This window comes from Sarcophilus harrisii, chromosome 2 (assembly GCF_902635505.1).
Source record: "Sarcophilus harrisii chromosome 2, mSarHar1.11, whole genome shotgun sequence".
NCBI classification, from domain to species: domain Eukaryota; kingdom Metazoa; phylum Chordata; class Mammalia; order Dasyuromorphia; family Dasyuridae; genus Sarcophilus; species Sarcophilus harrisii.
In genome coordinates this window covers 430858611-430881011 of record NC_045427.1, presented here as the reverse complement: position 1 = coordinate 430881011, position 22401 = coordinate 430858611, and the positions used below count along the sequence as shown (strand labels likewise).

Genomic DNA, 22401 nt, shown 5'->3' with positions numbered 1-22401 from the left:
AATTTTAAACAATACAGAATAAATGGGTGTCACAAGGTGGCATAAGCTCAGTTGTCCAAAGAAGTCGGTGCTTCGAGTTCCACAGGAGGGGTTCATTGGATCATAGGATGTAAAACTGGAAAATACCCTTAAGAATCATCTCATCCAATCCCTTCACATGATTCAAAGCCAGTTCTTATGATTCTAGATTTCTATAGGCCTTTTTTAAAAAATATCCTCTAGTCCCTTTTATTGTTTAAATGAATGCAGATATTATGTAGAAGCTAAACAATTAGTGTATATATAATTTTCTTTTTTATGTTTTGCACTCACTTAGCAGTAAAATTTAATAACTTGATGTCGCTATTTCTTTTTCCCCCAATTTTTAAACATTTTATTTAGTCCTGAGTGCCAATTTTCTTTTTTTCTCTCTCTCTCTCTTCCTTTTTCCTCCATCCTCCCTCTCTTCCTCTTTCCTCCATCCTCCTTCTCCCTCTTCCTCTGTCTCTCTCTCCTTCTCCCTCCCTGAGATGGTAAGCAATCAGATAAGCATATGCAATTAAAAAATATTAAATTTTTAAATTTAAATTTTAATTTTAAAAAATTTCCATATTAGTCATTTTGCACAAGAAGATTCAAATAAGTGAAAAATAGCATACGTTAGTCTGTGTTCAATCAATATCAGTTCTTTCTCTGGAGGAAGATAGTATCATATTGCTGAAAATAGTTTAAGTCATGCCATAATTTTCTGTGTACAATATTCTCTTGATTCTTTTTACTTCACTATGTATCAGTTCGTAGAAGTCTTTCCAAGGTTTTGTAAAATCATTTTGCTTGTCATTTCCTATAGCACAATAATATTCCATTTCAATCAGGCACCATGGCTTGGTTAGCCATTCCCCAGTTGATAGGCTACCACAAAAAGAGTTGCAATAAATACTTTTGTACAAATAGGTCTTTTCCTTTTTCGTTTTTGGTTTTGTATTTTTTGTTTGTAGGTTGTTTTTTTTTTGGGGGGGTTGGTTTGGATTTTTTGTATCTTTTGGGGTTACAGATGTAGTAGTGATATTCCTGGATTAAAGGGTATGTACAGTTTTACAACAACTATGGGCACAGTTCCAAATTCAGGCTCACATACTGAGGAAGATTTCCTAGTGATCCCTGCAGGATTTAAAATAGGTGATGAGCAAAGACATTTCCAGTAAGGGCAAAACCAAAAGCAGCAGCAACAGGTTAGGTGTGTGATAGTCTCAGAGACTTCCCTGCCAAGAAGTAAGAGTGTTTTAGGGAGTAGTGAAAAGTAAGGCTGAGGTCAAAGATTAGAGAGATTCTGGAGTACTTTGGATGACAATCTAAGTCTGGACTGCATCCTGTAGACACTTGGGAACCACAGATAGTTTCAGAACAGGAGAACGATATGATGAAAATGCATTTTCCTTGACTATATTTTTAGTTTCTATTAAGAGAGGGCTTCCTCTTTCTGGCTCCTACTAAGGATATCTGTCCAAAAGCCATGTTTTCCATTCATCTGCTACATTCAGCCTTCTGCATCTCTACTGTTCCATTTGGAAAATCAGGTTATTTCCCCTCTCTTAAGCACTGCTAGCCAGCCACAGATATTCTCTCTCAACTCCTATTCAATGCATGGTGAGTACTAGTATCCTTCATCAGACCACTGCACCATGACCCACAGAGCCAGGCTACCCTCTGCCCCAACTCCTTTTGCCAACTACATTCTCAGTGTTTTCAAGAGGCAATCAAATCAGAGGGATCCTTCCCTGGGTTTTATGAAGGGCAGGAGACTCTAGTTGACACACTAGAGTGGCAGGTGCTTTGACCTTGACTTTGGGCTCAAGGCTAAGTTCAGACATTAGCCATGTGATCTAGGGCATGTCTCTTCATTTTAGGTTTACCTTATCACAGAGTTGCTATGAGGAAGGCACTCTAAATCACAAAAAATGATGTAAATACCAAATGTGAAATAATATTTCTATTTCAAGGCTCCACATTTTGTAGTCATGGGTAGTATTTCTACCACCACAGATCATAACTCCTTTGACTTAGCAGATGGTCTCTTAAACAGCTATTGTGGCCAAAAGAATAGTCCCCCTGTGACCATCCTCACAAAATGGGCATCTCCAAACTTTAGCCACAGTAATCCTCAGGCATCAAAAATGCACACCTTCCCTGATCCCTCATCAGACTGACAAGACCTATCCAAAACCTGGGCTCCCCTACAATCACATCTGAAAGCCTAGAGGAATTAGGGTATTACAATAAGACTAACAAAAATAATTAGTTATGATTATCTTTTTTGTTGTTGTTCAGATCTGTGATTTCACTGATTTAGGGAACTTCCCAGTAAGGAAATACCACTTACCAATGCAGACCAGCAACAGAGGATTGCCAGAGGCCATTTCTGAAAGATCACAAAGTGAATGTCACCTCAAAGCCAGGGTTCTTCATTTCAGTATCATTATTCTTTCCATTAATTACCTGCCTTTGGGAGTGCTAAGTGGTGCAGTGGAGAGAGCACCAGGTTCTAAGGGTCTAAAGTTCAAAATTGCACTCAATTACTTGCTAGTTGTGTGACCCTGGGTAAGTCACTTAACCCTGTTTGCCTCAGTTTCCTCATCTGTAAAATAATTCAGAGAAAAAAATGGCAAACTACTCCAGTATCTTTGCCAAGCAAACCCCAAATGAAGTCATAAAGAGTTAGACATGGTTAAAAAAAAAAATCTGCTTTCAATGTGGGCAAATGCACAAAAGTAGGCAAGGACAGAGATTGGAGAGCAGAGGTGTTACATACCCAGCTCACAGGCCAAATGTGGCTCACAACTCTTCTGACTATAGATCAAAATGCAAACAGGAAATATTAATAAAATAAATAAAAACACAATACGTTGTAATGTTAAAATGTGGTCTTCTAAGTAGATAAGTGTCCACAGGGATCCTGATGCGTGATTTAGTGCCTTTTCCCTCCTCATCTACCTTCACCTCCCCATTTCCCTTCTTCCCTCCCCCATCCCCCTTTCCCCTGCCTTTGCCTCATTTGCATTTGAGTCATACACTGCCAGTATAGAGTATTTGAACAGAAGTCAGAAGCAGGATTAGAACACAAGCCTTCTAGATCCTGAGGCCAGCTCTCCCTCCCTTACCCCTAGCAAGCATGAAAGCAATACTGTTCGGTGTGACAGGAGACCCAGGTTCTTCCTGGGTCCCGAATCTTCCTTCACTTTTGTGGAATAACTTCAGGTAATTCATCTTCCTTTTGGGGTCTCAGATTTTTCATTTTGACTCCAGAAATCAGAAGGCCTTCAATTCCAGGCTAAGACATTCCCTTCCATGTTTTACTGAAGGCAATAGGAATCCCTGGGGGCTTTGATACAAGAGAGAGGGCCAGAACTAAAATATTATTTTAGGAAGATAACTGACAGCTCTTAGAGACTGATAAGGTAGAGACCAGAAGCACAGAACTTCAGGGACTGGGAGGCCACACTCCAAAACAATCTCCACAATCACATATCTGTTAAATGGTTTTCTAGCCTCAGCTATAAGAGTGCAATGTGGGGAAACCCCTCTCTCCCCTCCTCAGCAGCCCAGCGTACATTTCCTGACTTCAAGCCTGACTGTGCTTCTTGACAATCCTTACCCTTTGCTCCTGCTCCTGTCCTCTGAGACCAGATGGAACGAGTCTAATCCCTCCTCCCCATGAGAGTTGGCATGTTACTCTCTTCCCCCTGTTCTTCTCACCTCCTTAGCTTTTGTTTTTCCAGACTATATATTGTTCCTTGAACTGATCCTAACATGGCATGGACTCAAAGTCTTTCACCATCTTGTGTCCCCTCCTCTGGCCACTCTCTAGATTATCAATATCATTCCCAAACTATTAGTCCTAAAACAGAAACAATACTCCCGCTGTATTCAGCACACCTAGATCCAGGCCCAGAAGGATCACTACCATCTCCCTATTCATGAAAGCTTCTGCCTCTCAGTGCAATTCTAGAGCAAAGGAGCCTTTTTGACTCATGCTGAGCTTATGGACCACTCGAACCTCCAGATCTTTTTCAAACATCTGTCTAACCATTCCTCTCCAAAAATATACTTGTAAAACTGATTAAAAAAACAAACCAACCAACCTCAAGTTAAAAATCTGAATGGCTGTTCTGTGGGAGAGAGATTAGGTTTATTCTATCTGATCCTACAGAGCAGAAGTAGGAGCTACATGGGGAAGTGTATCCCTACTGAATTTCTTTTTATTAGATTCAGCTAATTGATCTTGTCTGTCAAGAACTTTTTAGAATTTAATTGTGTTACCTAGCTATCTATGCCTTCCAGCTTTGGGTCACCTGCAAATGTAAATACGATGGCACCTATCTCTTTATTTAAGTTATTGATTACAGGGTAAGGGAAAAATTAGTTCTCAGAACAGATCTCTATGGACCTCCTTTGGAGACATCCTTCTAGAATAGACACTGAACCATTATAACTATTCTGAATTGAACTATTCAACCGGTTCCAAATTCATCCATTATTTAGGTGGCCTAACAGAAAAAACTCTGGAGCTGCAGTTAAAAGACTAAGTTCAAAGCCCACCTACAACACTAATTATGTGACCCTAGACAAGTCACTTAGTTCTCTATGCCTTAATTTTCTCATCTGTAAAATGGGGATAATAATAGCCTTTACCTGTCAGGGAGGATAAAATGAAATAATATTTATAATGTGTTCTGCAAACTTTTAAAGTTCTCTATAAATGGAAGTTATAATGACTTCTATTATCTTATTATTTGCATTTTTACCTAGTTCAAATTTTTCAATATTTTATACAGAATAGAAAGAAATGCTTTATTAAACATTTTATAAAAATCTAGGTACAGTCTGTCTATAGAATTCCACTTATTTGTCATTTATTTACCCGATTAATAAAAGAAATAAGATTAAGCTCTGCACAAGCTGTTCTTGATGAAAGCCATGCTGGCTCTGTGTAATCACTGCTTCCTTTTGCATGCTCACTAACCATCCCTTTAATTATCTTTCTAGAATTTTCCCAAGAACTGAAGTTAAGCTGAATGACCTATTGCTTGTAGTCTCTGTTCTTTTTCCCTTCTTAAAAATCCTGGAGGAACAGATAAGAGTTATTGGAGAGTCAGATACCTAAGAAAAAAAATTTAGTTCTGCAGTCAAAGATCAATAAGAAATAGAAAATGCTAACCACTGCACCAAGGTCTTCTTGCCCCATCTATTTTCACATGGTGTCTTTCAAGAATCTTGGGCTGTTGCAGATAAATGATTGCCACCAAAAATTTTGGGGCAGGAGAGAGGAAGCAGACCTCAATGTTCCTGCTTCTCCTCCTTCCCATACCTATCCTGTATCCCTTTATTAAGGATTTAAAGAAATTTCTAAAAATGAATAAAGCAATCCCTTATAGTTTCTGGAACTCATTTCCAGCCATTGACACATATGATACCCAATAATAACCCTGTGAGGAAATCAGTATAGGAATATCCCTATTTGGAAAAGAGGGAAATTAAGATCCAGAGAAGAGACATCAACTTGCTGAAGCAATATCATGTACCTCAAGGGTAGCAAAGGCAAGCCCTGAACTCCAGGATCCTTATTTTTATGACTCTGCCCCTCATGCCCAATGTAAAATCTCTCCTCTCTACAGTTGCTACCCCATCCAAAGACAGAAACTGAGCCTAGTTTTACTTGGTGCTGAATCATGATGAGCCACCCATTCCTTCCCCCCTGCTCAGGAAAGTCTTCATTTCACATGACTTCCTCTGACTCCCAAGGGGCCTCTGATAGGAGGGGAAATTCTAGGGGCTCCACATGAAAATAAGGTCATAGCAGTAGACAAGCTGACAAAGGGGCTGAGCTGTGGTGAGAGAAAGAGGGGAGGAGACAAGAAGCTGGGGGCTTACCTAAAGCCATATGACTCTAATCACTTCCGATAGTCAAACTCTAGGGTTTTCTGTCTCTCCCCTCCTTGGATTAGCTCATCTCTATTCACACCACTCTCACCATGTTCTCTATAGGAAGCAATTGGGTAGTGCAGTTGACAGAGAGTTGGGTCTGGAGTCAAGAAGACCTGAGTTCAAATCCTGCCTCGGACACTTATTAGCTGTGTGATCCTGGACAAATCATTTAACCTCCGTTTGCCTTAACCCACTGGAGCAGGGAATGGTACAACTACTCCAATATCTGGGTCAAGAAAACTCCATAGGTAGTATGGTCTTTAGGGCTATGAAAAGTTACACACCACTGAACAACAATACTCCTGGAACTTTGCTTGTGCTATCCTCCAAGCTGGAATGCCCTCTCTTCCCCATTTCTGACTATTTTAATTCCACCAACTTTTGAAATCTTTCACAAAGACTTCTCCCTAAGAATTCACTCAGCACTTGGTTTGCTCCTGATACATAGAATACAATTTTGTACTTCACTTATTTGAAGTTGCCTTGGATGTCCCTCTTTTAGACAGCAAGCCTTTGAGAGTGAGATTATGATTCTATTAATCTTTGCTTGTTACATATAACTATCACAGGCTATTGTATAAAGCACACATTGAATAAATGTGTGTTAAAACCACTAAGATGCTTTAGTCATTTTTAGAAAGAGAAGGAGCAAAAGAAGGAAGAGAAGGAGGAAAAGGAGGAAGAAGAGGAGCAGGAGGAAAAGAAGAAGGAAGAGAAGAAGGAGAAGACAAGAAAAAGGAGGACGAGAAGAAAGGGAAGAAAAAAGAGAAGGAAGAGAAGAAAGGCAAGAAAGAAGAGGAGGAGGAGAGAACAGACCTTGTTCTTAGGAATCTTAGGGCTATATTGGAGAATTAAGACTCATCCACAGGAAAAAAGAGCAATCTTATTTCAATTCAGCCAGCATTTAATAGTATTCCTCGGCCAATCAAAATGACCTATCAGCAATAGGATAAAATGGGTGACTTTCCAAATTTCTGACCTTAATGCCTTTGCACAAGTAGTTCCTCAAATCTAGAATGAATTTATCCCCTGGCTCTGCTACATGAAATTCCTAACTTCCTTCAAAGCACACAAAGCATGCCTCTTCTCACATGGGAATCTCCCAGAAGGTACCCAAACACACACACTCATTCTGATATACCTTTTATAAATTTAATTTACTAACTTTTCATGTTATATTTCCCCAACACCAGCAGGAGCAGACTATAAGCTTCCTGAGGTCAGGGCCTGTTTCATTTTTGGCTTTATATTCCCAGTACCTAGTATAATGCCTGCTGTTCATGTCTGACTCTATATGGCCCCATTTGGGTTTTCTTGGCAAAGGTACTGGAGCGGTTTGCCAAAAGGCAAACAGGATTAAGTGACTTGCCCAGGGTCACACAGCTAGTAAGAGTTTGAGACTAGATTTAAACTGAGGAAGAAGTCTTCCTAGACTCCAGGTCCAGGCCCTCAATGTACTCCTCCACCTAGCTTCCCTGCTTTAAGAAGTAGGTACTTAATAAATGTTTGAACTGAATTGAGCAGCATGCCGTGTGGGGCACTCAGACCAGAATGGGCCTTATGTTCTTCTTGCACAGAATGAAGGCCTTGGGCTGCAGATCTCCAAGGTCCTTTTGAGTCTGATACTAATACACAGTTCAGGGAGGTCTGAGTTTGTCAAAGAAAACACCACACACACACACACACCCCTGGCTATGCCTTATTTAGCACTCTTTACTTCACAAGTTATTGTTGACAAAAACCAAACCCCCCTCACCTTGTGGTCACCTGATAATGAGTGTCCCCAGCCTGGTGCTGGCCAGAAACATAGGGAGGGTCCTTCTCCAAGGCCTTTCTATTCGGGTCAAACTTGCCTAGACTTCATTGGCTCGGCTTGGAAGAGTCCTGGGCCAAGAGAAGCAGCATGGAAGTCTAACAGATAATAGGAGCATCAGATCTGGGTTCAAATGCTACTTTGATACTCAGTGCCGGAGGCCCTGGACAAGGATCAGCTTCTTCATTTGTAAAATGGGGGTAACATTGGACCCATAAAGTGAGATGATACATGTGAAACAATAGAAATGTCCACTTTTTTGGAGAGAACAATCAGAGTCACCTCACTACCAGGAAAGAACATCAAGGAAAGAGGACTGGAACAGGAAAAAGAGCCATGCACGATGTTTGACCCACAAAGGCTTTGGGGGGAGACTGCAGGGTTTTGGGGGTACAGGTCTCTTGGCGGGGGAATTGCAAAATATAAAGCATTGAACTGGTGTGAAGAAAAGAGAAGTGAGGCAAGAGAAAGGTGGCCAGGAAGATTGGTATTCAAACCCATCCCAACCCCTCCTTAGTGGGGTGACCCTGAGCAAGCCATTTCACCTTTTACACTGTGGGTCACCCTCCAGCTCAGAAGGTCTACATTCTAATTCTTATGTGTTTAGGGCCTATTCTACATTCTATGTCTTAGGATTCCTTGATTTTTTGACAGGTTATATTATTTATTGGTCAATGGTTCCTAAATCCAGATCCCTTTGGGCCTTCTTGATGCCAAGAATTTTCCCCTACATTAGGTAGCAGAAGACAGGACTGATTTTTATTTGGGTTAAATGGTTTAGGGGAGCTTTGTTTAACGAAGACTGACTGATCAATAGAACAAAACAAATTCAGCAAACATTTTTAGTATGTAAGGGATCTTTCTATACAAAGCACTTTATTCCTTTTGAAGTGAAGCCCTGATGTGAGCCTTATAGTAACCCTGAGCTCAACTGAGTGGGGATTATTATTCCTGTGTCAAGGTGGCAGACAATGAGGTCCTGAGAAGTACATGGATTTGTTCTGACTTAGCAAACAATGTCAAGAGTGAAACAGAATCCAGGTCTCCTGTATCTTACTTAGCTGAACGCCCACATCAAGGTACCATGATGTCTTCCACCTGATCACTTGAGGCCGCCTCACCATTATTGTACCAAGTCAGGAATGCTCAACCTGGTGCTTCCCAGGAATGGCCTGCTTTATACCAAATAAAACAAAGAATCCAGAATGTTGAGACCATCAAGTCCAAATCTCTCATTAGAGGTGGGAAAACTGTGGCCCAGAGAAAAGCGATTTACACCAAGCTAGCCAGGGAATAAATGGTAATGCCTGACTTCTTTACTTCACGATTAATTCACTGTCACAATCTTAAAAGCAGACACATACCCTCTTAGGGGGCCCATCCTGAGGAGATGTGCATCTCCCCACACTGAGATGAACTCTGTTTCTCCCTCTTCCAAAGGCAACATGAACAGCCGATTGGCTGGTGAGGGAAGGAAAGGGTTAACATTGCCACATCTGCACACAAGCCAGAGGAAAGCTATGACAGCAGAAAGAAATGGGATGACTTCCCCCCTTCCCAGCACTTCCCAACCCTCCAAGCAATTTCTTTCCAATAAAGCACAAAGAGGTCACCCACACAGCAAAGGAATCCACATTGATAAAAGGGGCACAGCAGAGGCCCCTATAGCAGAAAGGCCTATTAATGAGCCAAGAATGTACATTCCCTGAAAGGAGAGAAGCAGAGAGAAAAGCCGGGTGGCAAGGATTGACTGAGCTTGAATTCCATCTTGCCTCCAAATCCCAGCTAAAGATTTACTTCCTCCCCGAGGCACCATTTCCCAACCCCATCTCAACTTGCCTAAAAGAATAAGATCAACTGGGAATCAGGCATTTCTGTGGCACTTGAAACTTTTTCAAGATACTTTCACAGACTGGATTCCCCTAATCCCTTTACTTTCTTTGGTATAAGGATAGACTATCTGGGTGGTGAAGGGGATTCACAGCAAAAAGAAAAGTTATTAATAATTTTTAAAATTACTTTCCAGAGCAGTCTGCAGAAAGGGACAGATCAAACCTGGGAGCCAAGAAATATTAACTCTTAATAGCCTGTGAGCTCCCAAAGGGCAGGAACTTATTATTAGCTAGACTTGATCTCTCTTCCTGCACATCAGATACTTAAAATAATGCTTGTTGAATTTAATAATGGATATAAAGGATTATAAAGTTGCTTATAAAGGTGAGGTGCGATTATTACCTTCTGATCCAAACTTTCTTTAAGTGGTCTTGTAGTCAGGAGACCTGCAGGGAATAAATAGATTTACAATTGTTAGGGACCTTAGAATTGATCTGGTCCAACCCCCTCATTTACAAATTAGGAAACTGAGGTTCATAGTCACATAGGTAGAGAGTAGCAAAACAGATTTGGATTGAGGACCTTGACTCCAGATCCAGTATTCTTTCCACCCAATCACCCACATTAGACAGCAGACTGCATGTCTTGGTGGTGACACTTCTTGGCCAATTCCAGAGCAAGTCATTTCAGTCTCTGGAGACAACTGTGGTAATAGAACAGGATGCTGACTTCAGAAGCTTTGGGCCTGAATCTTGGCTCTGCTACTAACCAGCTGTGTGACATTCGGCAAGTCACTTAATCTCTGTGGACCTCAGTTTCCTGCTCTGGGAAATGATCTTTAAAGTCTCATCTTACTCAAAATCCCATGATCTTGTGAATCTATTCCCCAGTTTTCCCTAGAAACAGTTTGCTGTAAAGAAGGGACTTTGAAACATAAGCATGAGATTTCTGTGTCCTGGGAGGGAGTGGGGGAGTATGAGTATATATGAGAGAGGAACTCGATTTTCTACTCCCCTACTCCCCACTCTTTCATATCCTCAAGTCCATTCTCTGCTGAGGCAGGGGAGGGAGGAGCTTGCTGGGTATAGAGATAGGAATGTGGGAGCTGGTCCCAACTTTCCAAAGCCTAGCCTGTAAGGGGATAACCTCAACTAATGAGTTCTTTCTAATAGGGCTCATTCTTTCCGACTGCACTCCTTCAGTACAGGCCCTGCAGAAAGAACTTTCATTTTTAAATGAGAGGAGTCGAGTTTGAATCTTAATTCTCTTGTTCTCTAGCTGTGTGACCTAGGACAAGGTCAAGTCTCAGTTTTCTCATCCACAAAATATGGGGTTGGAATCAGATAACCTAAAGTCCCTTCCAATTCTAGATGTATGAACAGTAATAAATAAAAATCAGTATATTTTTGTAACACTTTAAGATTTCCACAGAACTTTTTTCTCCATTCTCCTTTGAGGCAGGTATTATCATTTTGTAAGTGAGGAAACAGCACCTCAGAGAGGGTGACTAAACTTAAGTCCCACAGCTAAATATCAGAGCCAGCATTAAAATCCAAATCTTCCAATTTGAGTCTGGCGAGTACTTTTTACTCTATACACCTCTAGGGAAAAGTTTTGAATAGGAAAAACACTGAGTGAAAAAACTGGATTGGAGGGAGAGGGGTGAGGGTGGGGAAAAGACCTGGGACTCAGCCATCTTTGAGCAATACTTATTGAGCATCTACTTTGTGCTCAGTACGGTATAATAAAGCATACCCATATCTGGGTTGGATTGGTCTCTAGTCCATTTTTTTTTTTTAACAAATGGGAAAGTCATCAATCAATTTATAAGCATTTAATAATGTGTACCATATTTCAGGAAGTGTGCCCTGGGGATACAGAAAGAAAGCAAAACCCAGTTCCTGTCCTCAAGGAGCTTACCTAATGAAGAGATATTTATAAGACAGTAGATGGACAATAGTCTTAGAAGGGAAGCCCTTAAGCACAGGAAGCAACACCAGAAGATGTCTCTTGTGGAACACGGTGCTTTAGGTGAGACTTGCAGGAAGCCAGGGATTTAAAAACAGAAGTGAGGAGAGAGAACATTCCAGAGGAATGCTCATACAAGGAGTTGCTGAGTGGTATGGCTGAGCCTAGAGCAGAATCTAAGATCTCCTATTCTACAGTTGTGGGTTCCCAAATCCAGTGGAAGGAGAGACAGCCCAAGCTGACTCAGCTCATCACTGACACAGCTGAGTCTGGGAGTCCTGTGTCCTGACTCCAAAGCTGGTACTCTCTCTGTAAAGCCAGGTTGGCTGCCTCCCAGGAGTATACCTCATAAACCTTTGCCAACCACAAGCTTACAATCTTTCTGGAGAAACTATATTAAGAAGCTTAAAACAAAAAACTGAATATTATTTGGTAATGTATCACTCACCAGCCACAGACCATCAGCGGCCTTAGCCAACCACCTCCCATGACTTCCTTTCCTGAGGGCAGCTGTGAGAGAAGGATTGCCATGTCCCTCAAAGGACACCACCTGACAAGTGAGTTTCCTCACTTACTTCAGCCCAGAAAACATCTGCCTCCCTGAGCCTGGAACATTTGCAGCCTGGGAGCTCTCAGAGCCAAGGAGGCTTGGATAGCATCAAAAGGATGGTGGTTCCAGTCTATAAACTGGGTAAAGACCAGCATCCAAGGTAACCCTCTTAAGTAACTGGATACTATACTTGGATAGAAAAGCTAGAAGGAACCGATCCAGAGAAATATTAAATAGATATTAATATAGATATTAAATCTCATAGTCAGTTCATCCATGAGAACTGCAATGGACCTCAGAAGCCATCTTTCGTATTACAGATGAGAAAACTGAGGCTCAGGGAGGCTAGCTAAGAAACCTGATCACAGTCACCTAAGGAAAAAGTGGTGGAGGCAGGATATAAACTCAGGTCCTGTCTCTTTCTAGTGCCACAGCCTCTTGTTGAACCGAACAAAGCCCTTCTGAGAGGCTGTGGGTTACTTGCCCTCCTTCTCCTCCCACCCTCTGCGGCTCCTTCAATGCTCTGATCCCCACCCCCCAGATCCCTAGTGCCCTCATAGCTCACCTCAGATACCACCTCCTTCACAAGGACTTCCCCGATCCCCGGGCTTCCCCCTGTACCATGGGTGACTTTGTATAGCATGGACTTTCTCTAGGTACATGTTGTTAGTGCTCTCCCACAGAGTTACCTTTGTATTTACTTTCATATAGTTGTAAATAGAACATCAGCTGTTTGAGGGGAGGGACTATTATTTTCTTTGTCTCTGAAGCTACTATGAAGTTTTGTCAGTACCCCAATACTGAGCAGATCTGGCTCTCGATAGATATTTTGCAAGTGCTTTTTGACTGAATGTTTGATATTGCCATTTGCTTATGCAGAATAGAGATCTCTCTCTCTTCCTCACACCACCCGGACTGACTCCTTCCACTGGATAATGGAAGACTCTCCAGACAGGAGGTTCTGTCCCCAGGCAGAGAACAACTAAATAGGGCTCAGGCAGGGGGAAAGAGGCAGAAATCTAAAACTCAATCATTTTAGCATAAGGGGAAGCATATCTTGGTAAGAAAACAGGTGGTCTCCAACTAAACTGCTTCCTTCATTCATGAGACAGATGTCACCAAACATTCTCCAAACCTGGCCTTGGCAAGAGCAGCTTGGAGGACTAAAGCCCTCAGACAAAAAAATATCCTGTGCATTTTTCAAAATATTTTCCAAATCATTTATTCATCTGCTCCTGGAACCTCACAAACAGTACTGTGAGGGAGTCAAAACATAGTTATTCCTATGTGGCAGAGGAGGAAACTTGGACCCAGAGAGAAATAACTTTCCCAGGGTCATTCAGTGAGTTGATACTCATCCTAGAATGAGAACATGGATGTTCTTAATTCCCTGGACTACTGAAAGGACATTTCCTATCACCCTTTTTAGTCTGCATTCCTTAGCAAGGTAACAATTCTTTTGACCTTTTATTTGTGAGCGGTCCATCTGCCTCAGGAAGATTATAACGTCTCTGATGACAACAAGCCTCTATAAGGAGCAGCAGAAGGCCAGGCCATGGAGCCCATATGGCCTGAGGTTTAAATGCTGCCTCTGAAGCATACTGTCCTGTGGAGCTCTGGACAAGTCACCTAACTTTTCAGTGCCCCAGGCAACTCTTTCCAACTATACATGGTAAGAGTTGTTGAGCTACACTGATAAAGAGTCTGCTCATCAGTGAGCTCTCTGTGCTGATGAAATCGCAGAGGAAGAATTCCTCACCTCACCCCTCTCCGTCCGAGTGATGAGCGAGCTCTGCACACAGCCTTGGGCTGGCTGGCAGAGTAGACAAGGATCTCATCTCTCCATTGTCCTGTCTGAAATGACTTTATAAGGTTGAAAAATCCTCTTACCTGGCTCAGTCCCTGACCCACAGGGCTGGGATAAGGGGAGGACCAGATGTTCTCAGCTGAAAATTAGAGAGGGATGAAGAGGTTAGCCAAGAGCTGTTCTCAATGGCCACAGGGGGAGAGGGCCAGAGAGTCTGCAGATACATGAAACTCCTGTCAAAATGTCTCCCACATGGACCAAACTTTACAGTTTCCCATTGCCAAAGCATGTGCATATTCATTATCTTCACAGGATCATCCTCAGAGCTCGGAGAGGCAGAGGACAGAGAGAATTACCTCTACTCACAAGCAAAGCCTCAGGGAAGCTTTCATCACAGCACTTAACTTTGGAAGGGATCTCTGAGATCATCTAGGCCAACACCCATATTTTATTTTTAAAAATATTTGTATTGATACCTTTGTTTTACATTACCTTCTTTTGCAAATATATCCCTCCCCTTGCCCTACACAGAGAGCTGCCCTCTGTGGTCTGACCACAGCAGTGGGGATCCCAGTGCATGTAACTCTCTCTGCTACTTTGGATGCCAGCCTTGCCGAGGATGGCTGGAGATACATTGTCTCCAGGAGGAAGCTCAACAAGTACCCAAAGCTGGGAGGAGTGTATGTGGAAGGGGATTTTAAAAGACCTTATGCATTTGACAGAATAGGACAACAGACAGTATAGTAGGACGGATAGGGACTGGGGAGAGCAAGGACTCTTTGTTTGCTGGCTGGAAGAGAGCCAGCATTCTTGATGTCTGCTCCCTTGGATGTTTAACATCCTCCCTCACACTCAGGACCTTGAGCCTACAGGGAAAGTGGGTCACATAGGGCAGAGGAGAAGAGTAGAACACCGAGTTTAACACCCTCATTTCAAGCAGTCCCAGGGGGAGAAAGCGATCTCTCATGCAGAGGAAGCAGGGACCTAAACCACCTTCTAGTCTTAGGGAGGTCCAAGTGATTTAGCCAAGGTCACACAGGCAGTAAGCCACAGACAGGTGGCCTCTGGTTCTAGGACTTTCCCAATGCCAATACAGCTGCTTTTCCCTGGACCACCTGCTGTCTCTCTCATTCTGCTGGGCAGTGACAAAGATCCCATGTCTCCTCCCATGTTTCATGATTCTCCTTGTTTGGGTAGCTAGGGGCGCAGAGGATTGAGTGCTGGGCCTCAAGTCTGGCCCCAGACACCAGCCCCGGACAAGTCACTTAACTCTGTGTGCCTCAGTTTCCTCATCATAAAATGAGCTGGAGAAGGAGAAGGCAACCCTCTCCAGTATCTTTGCTAAGGAAACCCCAAATAGGGTCACAGAGACCTGGAGAGGTTAGATTCAACCCTAACCAAACAACAATCAACCTGTTTGCTTCAGACAAGAGTCATCTCATATAGATCCTCTACTAAAGTGGAAATATTATAAACATCCATCTATCAGACAGAGAATTAACTGGGAAAAACAACACAAGATTTAGAACTAGACAGGCCCTTAGAAACTTGTCAGTCAAGTTCCTTCTTTGACAGAAAAGCAAACTGCGACATAGAGAGGCGGAACCCTGAAAATGCTTTATAAACTCTACCAGGACATACAAATTCAAGGGAGCTATTACCCAAGGCCACACAGGTAGTGAGTAAGAAACAGAGCCTCAGGTCAGAATCTATATTTACTCTGTTTTCTCCATTATATCAAAAATACCTGTTTAGTATCTCCTGTCACTTTGGGAGCAGAAAAGAATGAAGAGAAATGAAGTTAAGGCTAGGAGGGAAGCCAGTTTGGAAGGTGACAGGTTGAAATGAGAGGATGCAGAGGGTTCATATAAAGAGGCTGAGAGAACAGGGTCTCAAAAGGTTAGGGGACTCTCCAGAGGACAATCTAGCATGATGAGAATGAAACCTAAAGATACAGGAGGGGAGGGAAGGGGGAAGGAACCTACTTCCTCCATGAGAATCCAGAGGAACCAGGCTTTAGTTTAAATTTGGAGGATAAAAACAAAGGAAAACTTAGGAAGAGATTATCAGTCCTATGAAAGGGAGTTAAGCAAGGGAAAGATTTGGGTGGAAAGGGCTGAGCTTAATGAGGAAATCCTTAAGCAACATTTCTGTTTTAAGTTTGACACTATAACTATGTGACATACCTCTCATTTTCTCGACTGTGCACAAATCCTGTAATTTCTCACACTGTAGAAAACATGGTTAGTCCAAGGTCAGGTTGTAGTGTCCTGAGATAAAGTGCCCCTTTAAGCCTGCAATTATAGCTGGCTTATGGAAGAAATAGCCAATGGATCACAGATTAAGAGGGGAAAAGTACATTTGAGAATCTAACCTTTCATTTATAAATAAAGTGTCCAAAGAGTTAAATGATTAGTGCCAGTAACATAGATAGAACTGGGAGTTTCATACAGGGGTCCCTCCAATGTCTTATAGACCAAATGCATTGGCTACTTCCCCCTCATTTTCTTAAAAGTTCCATAAAACTTGCCCCCCTCCTTCCACCTTCATATTTCATCACAATGACTGCTTTTAGCTTAAAACAAAATTCCCAGCATGTTCCTCTTTCATAGTGAAGGACAAGGCTGTCTTTTTTTTTTTTTTTTTTTTTAATCATTCTAACTTTAGGTTTGCTCAAACATGACCCCCTCGACATTCACTCCTTCAAACCTCAGCCACCTGGAGATACAATTACAAATCTCTCTCTTTCCCAACTGGGCCTCACACACAACCAGTCACCTGAGTCACTCTGTTCCCATGGTAACACTCAGGCAGGTGAGGAAGGGGCCAGTCTCTCCTGTGCTCCATGGATGGAATTTCCCTTAAAGAAATTTCTAGGGGCAGCTAGGTAGCACAGGGGATAGAGCACCAGCCCTGAAGTCAGGAAGACCTGAGTCCAAATCTGGCCTCAGACACAACACTTCCTAGCTGTGGGTCCCTGAGGAAGTCACTTAACCCCAATTGCCCCAGCAAAAAAAAGAAAAAAGAAAAGAAAAGAAAAAAAGAAATTTCTACAGATATAACAACCAAAAAAAAAACCCATAACAACTCACTATGAAAATATATTCAATTGAATTATTTTACAAATCAATTTTAATAAGCAGGACCCTCTTTGAGACAAGGAGCTAAAGAGCTGGAGAAGGAAGGGTAGGGGTTCTTGTTACAGAACCTATGTGGCTAGAGATCAGGCCTCTTAGGTTGACCCCTCTGGGTCAGAGGCCTCATATACATATACATATATACACTACATGCATGCATATATATATATAAATATATATATATATATATATATATATATTCTGGTACAAGTTATTTCCCCTAAGTAGAACGTAATCCCCTTGAAGACATGGATTGTTTTTGGTTTTGTCTTTGTAACTTCAGCATCTAGCATGTTATTTAGTAATATACCAGATACTCAATATATGTTTGTCCAGTGACAAGGGAGGAAGTGTGGTGTTTTGGAAAAAACATTAGCAGTGGAAACAGAGAGAAGCTAGGTTTAAATTCTGCATCTGATGGTTACCATTTATATGACATTAAGCAAGTCATTTCACTTTTCCTTTCTAGGGGGCAATTGCTCTACTATAAAATGGGGGAGAGGGAGTAATCTGACTTGATGGCTTTTGAGATCCCTTCCATCTCTAGATCTATGATTCTGTGAATGATTGCACACAATCTCACATTAGTTGCAACTTCCCCTTGCAGGAGAGGCTTCCAACAAGTATTTATTGAGCACTTGCTATGTATCTATCAGGCACTGGAGATAAAACATGGTCCCATCCCTCAAGGAGTTCATATGCTAATGGGGAAGACAAATGCAACCAACTATGTATTTAACAAGATCTACAAAATGAATGGGGACAATCTCAAAGGAAAGGTACTACTAAATGGGAGGGGAGAAGGACCAAAATAGCAGAAATGTGAATTAAAGACATACTGCACAAACAAAAGAATATTTACTGAAAGGTTGCTGGGCAAGCTGGGGAAGAAGTGGAAGAGAGATTTGATTCAATAAACATTGATTTAAGTGCCTGCAGTATACAAGGTCCTGTGTTCAGCTCTGGACATACAAAGATAAATAGAACATAGTCCAATCCTTCTCTCAGGGAGCTTCTATGCTAATGGGGAGAAAGAACACACACCCAAATGCCTATGATAAAAGATGAGTATGATTAAATGCAAAAGAGGAGTAAGTTATGCAGTCCTTGCTCTCAATTTCCAGTCCAGTTAAGATCATGCTCATATATAGGAACAAAGGAATAACCACAGGTGACCATTTCTCTTATCCTGTCTAGCTCTTCCAATTTCCACTAATAAAATACTATCTAATCAGAGACATTTGCCTCTTCTAGCCTGGATTATTGCAATAATGTCCTTGGGAGTGGTGAAGCTGAAAAGGAGGGGAAGGGAGAAGAGGCAGAAAATGGAAGAGATACAGGGGGAAATTTAGGAGACATAAAAATAAGATAGGGCAATAAAAATGTATTCCTTTAAAAGTTTCCTTTCCTTTAGTCCCCCAACTCCCAAACCAACTTCACATCTTAACCGAATCATCTTCCTAATATCTTTTTCTGGCCATTTCCTTCACAAAATCTCAATCAAAAGAGGTCCTAGAGATCATCAACCAGTCCAACCCTTCTGGAAGAAGGAATTACTTCCCAGGCCCAAAAACCTCTGGTGGTTCCCTACTACCTACTGCATCTTGTCTCAACAGCTCCTTCAGGAAAAATGTATTAAGCTACCACTGTACAAATTCTTCCAATGCATTCATGTTTATTAAGGATTTTTTTGGAAAATTATTGGAAATAAGGCTATTAAACAAAAATAAAAAGCATCACCTCCAAAATAAAGGGAAAGGAAATAGAATCGGGAGAATGCTTGGTGATAAATACATAAAATAAAAACCTTTAACATCTAAATGCATAACAGTTATTTATATCCATTCCCCCTAGTGGATGAATATCAAGAGACAATTATTTAAGGTAGAAAAATGGATTGTTAATAATCACTTTTAAAAATTTCAAGATCTCCAATAATCTGAGAAAACAGCTCTGAAGTAATAACAATAATAGCTAATATTTATATACAGCACTCCTATATACCAAGCACTATGTGCTAAGTACTTTACAATTTCATTTGATCCTCACAACAACTCGGCAAGGTAGGCAATATTATTATTATTCCCATTTTACACTTGAAAAAACTGAAGCAGACAAAGGTTCAGCAGTTTATCAAAAGTCACATAACTACTAAGTGTCTGAAGGCAGAATTCAACTCATGTCTTCTTGATTCCAGACTCAAGAACTCTATCCATTGTACCATCTAAGTACTGCCTTGTGCCCATTTCATTGACAAAGATAAGTAAACAATAAGATACAGTGAAGGCAGACAGAGCTATGGGGAAATTGTCACATTATTAGGCTGTTGGCAGAACTGTGAATTTGTATACAGTAGTTTTTTTGGAAAGCAACCTGTCATTACACAATAAGAATTACAAAACATGACATGCTCTGACCTAGAATTCATACAACTAGAACTGCCTATAACCTAACAAACTACTGAAAGGGGGAAAAAAAAAAGATTAGCGATAGAAAAATATTCACAGCCATGTTAGTTACAACAAGGGGAAAAAACCCAACCTGAAAACATCCTGAATGTTAAACAACTATTGAATACCTTATCTCAGTTTTCATTTGGGGAGAGGCAATTCTGGCACAGTGGACAGTGAGCTAGCTTTAGAGCCCAGAAGAATTAGGTATGAGTCCTCTGACATGCTGACTATATGACATCTCTGGAAGTACTGGCCAAGAAAGTAATGGCCTGCCTTGTAGAGGGAATTCCCTCATGCATGAGTTAAATCCATATTATGATACCACAGGTTGACATTTTATCCACCTACCTTGGAACACCCCTCTCTTTCTTCTTCACCTTCCCCACTTAAAACAACCTCTTTGTAGGCAAATGGATTCATTTTTAATTTTAGTGTTTCTAGCACCTAGGATATTGCCTTCCGAATCTTCATAGAATCAGAGGATCCCAGATTTTGAGCTAGAAGGAACTTTTATCCATCATCTAGTTCAATCTTCTCATTTTATAGATGAGGAAATAGATGCCCAGAGAGGTTGAGCAAATTAGGTGTTAAGCCACCTTCAGAACCAGGATTCAAAAGTAGGTTTTTCTGATTCCAATGTGTTTTCCATTATGACACCCTAGCTAGGTAGCACAGTGAGCAGAGTGCTCACTTTTGAATTAGGAAAACCTGAGTTCAAATTTAGCCTCAGATAGTTATTACTTAAGTGATTTTGTGCAAATATCACTTAAGTCAGTTTCCTCATCTGTAAAATGGGGATAATAATATCAACTACTCCCCAAGCTTGTTGTGAGGACCAGAGATGATAATCGTAAAGTGCTTAGCACAGTACTTGGTACATAGGAAATGCTGCATAAATATTAGCTATCATCATCATTATTATAATTTATAATATAATTTAGTTGTTGAATTAAAACTTTTTAAACATATCAATGTGACTATTCTATTGCAAAAACAAAAATTAGGGCAAAGACATCTGGGGAACGCAACAGAATGCAAGGCTAAGGAGGGAAAGCAGAATTAGAACAACTCAGCACACTGACAAATCCACATAAAAAAAGAAACAAAATTTTTGAAGTCCACAGAGAAATGAGATGGGAAGATGACCCAGAGCAAATAAGCTGGGTTTTTTTTTTTTTTTAAACCATTTTTGCCAAAAGATTAGAGCTTCTTTTATAAAAATGTAACTAGATCAGTTTTTATGGTCTTATTTGGGATTGTATTCTTTATTTTGTTTATTTGTATTTCTTAAGATTATCATGTTCAAGAACCGTATTTTGAAAACAAATCATGACATTTCAAGATCCTCCATCATCTTGTCCTATCCTCATTCTCCCCATCTAAATCTCTCTCTAAATTGTATAAATATTGGATTTAACATATAGTTAAACATATTTAACATATACTGGATTGCTTGCCATCTAGGGGAGAGAGTGGGGGGAAAGAGAAAATCTAAAATACAAGGCTATGCAAGGGTCAATGTTATCAAATTATTCGTGCATATGTTTTTAAAATAAAAAGCTTTATTTAAAAAAAAAGCATATGATAGTACATATGCATAAATAGAAGAAAAAAACAAACAAACAAACAAATAAATAAATCTCTACTTTCCAGCCTAGACCTCAGGCACTGGCCCCTCTTTACAACATCATCCACCCCCTCCTTTTCATCTACCGATGGTCATTCACTCCCATCTCACAGACTAGTGAGCTAGCTTTGGAGCCAGAAAGAACAAGGTTTTAAGCTACCTAGGAAATACCCTAGATGGGGCATTACCCACCACCCCAGATGATTTCGCCCTACTCCCCACCATCTTGCTAATACTAGTTGTATAACCTCACGCAAGTCACTTTCCTTCTCTAGATCTGTTTCCTCTTCTACAAAATGAAAGGCTGGACTGGATCTCTTCTAGCTTATACAGACTGGAGATCCTATAAACTCCTTGCCATCTGTCACCCAAATATTTATTCCCTGTCACTCTCTTTGCTCCTAACACTTCAACTCTCAGAATCTCACCACTGTCACACTAATCTCCCACTAGATCCAACTCAAATGCCACCTCTTACAGGAAGCTTTCCCAAACTCTTTCAGTCAGAAATGACATTTTCCATTCTCTGATCTTGATCAGCATGCTGGACCTCTCTCATGCATTCATTATACCTACTTTGTAAGACAGTTATTTGTACATGAGCTCCCAACTAGACTGTTAAGTATCTGAAAGGGAGTAGTAGGGAGAGAATGAGGGCACTGTAGCAGGGTCAAAATCTGAATCAATTCCCAGGACCCAGCTATTCTCATTGCACCACTAACTAGACTTCAAACTTGAGGAAAAGGACCATATGCTAGACTTGTCTGTATCCTTACAGCATAGAGCACAGAACTGGGCACAGAAGAGGTACTCAATACAGACAGGCTGGCTGACTCTCATCCTATTCAAATTACATTTCCCACTATTTCCTGTTCTTCCTATTAAGAAGTCAGTGGCTCTATTTTTAGTAGGGTTTGATGGGGATAATAAGCCACCCTTGAATGACAGTATCTTAAGCTTCCTAAATTTGTAATTCCTTCCCAGGAAGCCCTTGCTGAACGTGATTATCCAGTAGGAAGTCCCCCAGCCCAATTCTTCCTTTTTTAAAGTAGAAGCCAGAACTGGCTCAAGACTCTCCTTTTTTTCCAGTCAGGAAATACACCAGGGCTTAAAACATAGCATAGGGTGACAGTATGGAATAACTGAAAGGACCTTGGTTAGAGAATCAGCAGATCCAGATTCCATTTCTGGTTTTGTCACTAATTCATTATATGACTACAGGCAAGTCACATACACCTCTGTACCTCTTCAC

The 22401-nt window shown here is 41.0% G+C and overlaps 1 protein-coding gene across 6 annotated transcripts in view; it reads right to left on the bottom strand.

The window, feature by feature from the left end:
* Positions 1-22401, bottom strand: part of SRC (SRC proto-oncogene, non-receptor tyrosine kinase) — a 167788-nt gene that overhangs the window by 47116 nt on the left and 98271 nt on the right. For 4 of the 6 annotated variants that reach the window (XM_031954053.1, XM_031954051.1, XM_031954055.1 and 1 more), the window contains 2 exons: positions 14016-14071; positions 10010-10053 (listed from right to left, as the gene is read on the bottom strand). The gene's annotated coding sequence lies outside the window, so the exon portion shown is untranslated. The remainder of the gene's footprint in view (positions 1-10009; positions 10054-14015; positions 14072-22401) is intronic. The other 2 variants (XM_031954052.1, XM_031954054.1) reach the window with 1 other exon arrangement.